Source organism: Pteropus vampyrus, unplaced genomic scaffold, assembly GCF_000151845.1.
Source record: "Pteropus vampyrus isolate Shadow unplaced genomic scaffold, Pvam_2.0 Scaffold1004, whole genome shotgun sequence".
Classification (NCBI taxonomy): Eukaryota; Metazoa; Chordata; class Mammalia; order Chiroptera; family Pteropodidae; genus Pteropus; species Pteropus vampyrus.
In genome coordinates, this window is record NW_011889785.1 from 3556 (window position 1) to 9569 (window position 6014).

Consider the following 6014-nt stretch of genomic DNA (forward strand, 5'->3'; position numbering starts at 1 on the left):
ACAAAAAAACCCAAAACACTACTTTGAAGGGACATGTGCATCCATATGTTCATTGCAGCATTATTTACAATAGCCAAGATATGAAGGCAGCCTGGTTGTCATTCAATGGACGAATAGATAAAGAAATCAATCTTGTCATTTGTGACAACATGGATGGACCTAGCGGATATTGTGCTAAGTCGAGTAAGTCAGGCTGAGAAAGACAAATGTCATGTGATTTTACTTATGTGGAATCTAGAGAACAGAGTTAACAAACAAAACAAAAATAAGCTCATAGAGCATTTTGATGGTTGCCAGATGGGGTGGTTTGGGGATAGGTGAAGGAGGAGGAAATTAAGAGATGCAAATGGGTAGTTATAAAATAGTCATGGGAATGTAGAGTACAGCATAGGTAATATAGTCAGTAGTATTGTAATAACTATGTATAGTGTTAGATGGGTACTGGATTTGCTGGGGTGATCACTTCATAAGTCATAATAATGTCTAATACTGTTTTGTACACCTGAAACCAATATAATAATGTATTTCAGCTACAATTGAAAAGTAAAAAAATATTAAACAAAAAAAATGGCTCTGATATACTTGCTTAATTCACGGTTTCCACAAAATTTCAATTTGTAAAAATTCATTATGTGCAAAGCACAACAAGTAAAGTTTATTAAATGAGAGTATGTTTGTATCAATAGCAACAACTAGGCTGTCATTATAGCATGAAAACAGCTATAGACACTCATATATAAATTATCATGTCTGTGTTTTAACAAAACTTTATTTATGGACACTGAATTTGAATTTTATGGCATGTTCACATGATATGTCTTTCTTCTGCTTATTTTTTTTCACTCATTAAAGATGTAAAATCTTGTCTTAGCCTGTGGGCAATCCAAAACAGGTGGTGAGCCAGTTTTGGCCCATGGGCCGCAGTTTGCTGATCTCTGCCCTAGGATGTTCAAGAGAGCTCTTTATCCTACACTAATGTATTTATTAGCTATTCAAATATTTTATGAGCACTTATTCTTTTGAAAAGTATAGTGCCTAACTGAAAGGAACTAAAATTAACAATTCAGACAGATCCCCATGTCCAGGAATCTTGAAGACCTGTGTATTAGTCAGCTCAGGCTGCCCTAACAAAATATCATAGACTGGATGTCTTAAATAACAGAAGTTGATTTTCTCACAGTTCTGGGGGCCAAGAAGTTCAAGATCAAGTTTTGATGAAGTCAATTTTCTGATTTTAGATCTTCCTAGTGCGCAGAAGTCCACCTTTCCACTGTGTGCTTGCATGGCCTTTTCTCCATGCTCGAGCATGAAGAGGGAGAGAAAAAAAGCTGTTCTGTGTCTCTTCTTGTAAAGGCACTAATCCCATCATGAGAGGCTCACCCTTATTTAACCCTAATTATCTCCCAAAGGCCCAATTGCAAATACCATCACACTGGGAGTTAGGGCTTCAATATAAATTTAGGGAGGAGGGACACAAACTTAAGGTCCACAACAATCTGTAAGATGGAAAACCAGAAGAAAGGGGCAATATATAGATTAGATACTGAAATATAGAGTACACACAACCCCTCTGGTGACATGGCAGAAGTGTAACACAGCCCTGGTTGGAGAGGACAGGTGGGAAAGAGCTCTAGGATCAGCTGATGGAGTCATCCCTAGATGATTATAATTTGGGAGGCAGATCTCAGCATTTACCCTTACGTCTTCTTTTTTAAATCTATTAGCTCAGAAACATGGCAAAGCGAGAGATGTCCACAGATCTCTCCCCTTGAAATAACAATAAGCTGAACATCTAAAACTCAATAAAAATCACCCAACCTGCACACAAGCATGTCTGAGCAAAGGATCTGCACAGAAGAATTACCACAATCAGAACCCCGGGAGTCAGGTGTTAGCCTGGGAGAAACAAAAACATGTGTCTCGCAGCCCAAGCTCCCTGCAGGAGGAGGGGGAGGGGAAAAAGTATGGTGGGTTCCCTGAACAGCCCTACCTGAAAGAGCTGTGAACTCCATGCCTTGGCTGTGCCCAAGGATCAGGGCAGAACACAGAGAAGTGCAGAAGGAAGAGAAGTACTGATGGCAGAGAAGCAACAGTGGATGATTATCAGCCATGGTTGTAAAACACGAGGCTGAGCTGCAGTCCCCATCGCCAAACTCAAACAGAACCTCCCCCAAATCCTCCAAGACCAAACTACACAGACCCAGGGACCCAGGAGAATCTGATCAAACGCTACCAAAACTGTCACTAACACTGCTGGGGGCTGAGATTGAGGGTAGCAAGTGTGATTAAATATTTATAGAGAAAAGGCATTATTAAGACTTTATATAAAGCAGGGATCCGAGAGGCTTAGACACCACCTACTGGAAACCAAAAGAAAGATGTCTTCTTTGCAACAGACTAAAGAGAGACCTTTATATAATAAATCTTCTTTCTGGAAAAACATCAGAATACATTTCCATTACTGCCCAGGTGGAGAAATAGTCCACTAAACACCATGAACAACCAAGGTGATAAGGCAGCTCAGAAAGAAAGAGAAAAATCTCCAGAAAATAAGCTTAAAGACATAGAAATATGCAACTTAAATGACAGAGAAGTCAGGATGGGGTTTCTGAAAAATTTCAATGAGATACAAAACAATTCATATCAAAAATTCCAGGAATTTAAAAAACAACTAGATCGGCAGAATGAGTTCTTTAGCAAGGAGATTGAAACCCTCAAAAAGGTACAAATAGAACTTTTGTAGATAAAGAACACACTAAAAAAGATGAAAAATGAAAAGCAAGCTTGAGAAATAGAGTCGACCAAATGGAGGAAAGGATCAGTGATATCGAAGACAGAAATCTAGAAGTAAATCAGAAGGAAGAAGAAAAAAACTGAAGAATAAAAAATAATAAAAGAGAAATACAAGAACTAGCTGATACCATCAAGAGAGGAAACATAAGAATAATGGGCATTACTGAAGGTGAGGAAAAAGAGCAGGGACTAGAAAGCATTTTCAGACAGTTGACAAGAATTTCCCAAATCTAAGGAATGAGCTGGAGCTTGGAATTCAAGAAGTCAATAGAACACCCAATTATCTCAACCCAAAGAGGCCTTCTCCAAGACACATTGTATTAAAGTTATCAAAAATCAACGACAAAAAAAGAATTCTCAGGGAAGCCAGGGAAAAGAAGACGGTAACCTATAAAGGAAAACCTATTAGATTATCATCGGACTTCTCAGCACAAACTTTACAAGTCAGAAATAAGTGAAATCAAATATTCAAACTATTAAATGAAAAGAATTACCAGCCAAGAATAATGTACCTAACAAAACTCTCTTTAGATATGAAGACCTTTCCAAACATAAAAAAGTTTTCGAGAGAATTCTCCACTATAAGGTCTGCATTAAGGGAAATACTGAAAGGGGTCAGCTCAGTTAAAACAAAATGACAAAAAAAATACATAACGAGGAGTAAGGCAACTAGCAGGCAGATATAAGAGTGTAACCCTTACTAAGAACAGGGCATTATAAGTTTAAAACAATAAGAAGAGATTTCCTATAGCAAGATAGTAATGAACGTTCAGTATACATAGGGACAAATTGAGACAACAATAACTGAAAAAAGGAGGATTCAAAGATCCAAATTCACAAAGGAAAATGGAGATAAGACACACGCAGAAGAAAATGAACAACTGTATATATGTAATTATCCTTTACATATTCGTAATAGTAACCACATGCCAAGATTCAGACCTGAAGTATATAACATAAAACAAAAAGGACAAGAGGAAAAACATACAAAACCCAAAAAAAAAAAAAAAAAAAGGACACACAAAAACAAGGAAGCAATGGAAACACTGAGCTACCAGAGCAAAACATAAAATGGTTATAGGAAAACCTCATATTTCAATAATCACCCTAAATGTAAATGTACTAAACTCACCATTGAAAAAGCACGGAGTTTCAGATTGGATCAAAAAAGAAAACCCAAGCATATGCTGCCTCCGGGAGACACATCTCAGCTCTAAAGACAAATATAGACTCAAAGTGAAAGAGTGGAAAATGATATTTCAAGCAAATGGCATTCATAGAAAAGCGAGAGTAGCAGTACTAATATCAGATAAAACAGACTTCAAAATAAAAAAGAGAAAGAAAGATACTGAGGGACACTTCATAATGATAAAGGGAATCATGCACCAGAAAGACATAACACTTATTAATATCTATGCTCCCAATCAGGGAGCCCCGAAATACATAAAGCAATTACTAACAGAAATAAAGGGAAAAACAGACCAAAATACTATTGTAGCAGAGGACCTAATACCCCACTGTCAGATATAGACAGATCATCCAAACAGAAAATCAATAAGGAAGTAACATCCTTAAATGACACATTAGACCAACTAGATATAATTAACATTTACAAGACCTTCCATCCCAAAACAGCTGCTTATACATTCTTCTCTAGTGTACATGGAACATTCTCAAGGACTGACCACATGCTGGGACACATAATGTAAGACAGTTGAAATCATACCAGCCATATTCTCTGATCATAACACTTTGAAGCTGGAGATCAAGTGTAAAAAGAAAGCAGAAACAACCACAAATACATGGAGATTAAACAATATGCTATGAAGAATAACTGGGTCAGAGAAGAAATAAAAAAGAGATCAAAGGATACGTAGAAACAAATGATAATGATAGTAAAACATATCAAAACATTCAAGACACAGCAATGGCAGTTATAAGAGGAAAGTTTATTACAGGCCTATCTCCAAAAACAAGAAGGAGCCCAAATATACAACCTAGCGCTTCATCTTAAAAAACTAGAGAAGGAAGAACAAATGAAGCCTAAAGTCAGCAGTACTGACTTTAGAAATAGAAATAGAAATCATCAATTTTAGAGCAGAAATAAATCAAATTGAAAACAAAAAAAAATTAAAAAATAAATGCAACAAAGAGCTGGTTCTTTGAGAAGGTTAACGAAATTGACAAACTAGACTCACTAAAGAAAAAAAAGAAAGGACGCAAATGAACAATCAGGGGTGAAGGAGAGGAAATTATGACATGAGCTGCAGATACAAAAGATCATACAAGAATACTATGAAAAAGTATATAATACCAAATTTAATAACCTAGAAGAAATGGACCAGTACTTAGAAAAATACAACCTTCCTAGACTGAATCAAGAACTGAAAAATCTAAATAGACCGATCAGCAATATGAAAATTGAAACAATCATCAAAAACCTAAAAGTCCGGGACCAGATGTTTTCACCAGTGAATTCTACCAAACATTCAAAGAAAATTTAATACCTATTCTCCTCAAACTCTTCCACAAAATCGAAGAGGAGGCAATACTTCCCAACTCATTTTATGAGGCCAATATTACCCTGATATCAAAACCTGGTAAAGATAACACACACAAAAAAACTACAGAACAATATCTCTCATAAACACAGATGCAAAAATCCTAAATAAGATACTAGTGAACCGAATACAGCAACATATTAAAAAGATTATACATCATGATCAACTAGTCTTCATCCCAGAGGCACAAGGATGGTTCAACATATGCAAATTGATTAATGTGATTCACCGCAGAAATAAATTTAAAACTAAGAATCATACGATCATATCAATAAATGCAGAAAAAGCCTTCGACAAGATACAGCATCCATTTATGATCAAAACACTTAACAAAATCAGTATAGAAGGAAAGTACCTTCACCTAATAAAAACCATGTATGACAAACCCTCAGTCAACATTATACTTAATGGTGAAAAATTAAAAACCTTCCCTCTAAGGTCAGGAACAAAGCAAGGCTGTCCACTATCACCACTCTTATTCAATATAACATTGAAGGTTCTAGCAAGTGTGATCAGGCAAGAAAAAGATATAAAAGGTATTCAAATAGGAAATGAAGAAGTCAAACTGTCACTATTTGCAGATAACATGATTCTCTATATAGAAAATCCTAAAGACTCCACAAGAACACTACTAGAAACAATAAGCAAATACAATAAATT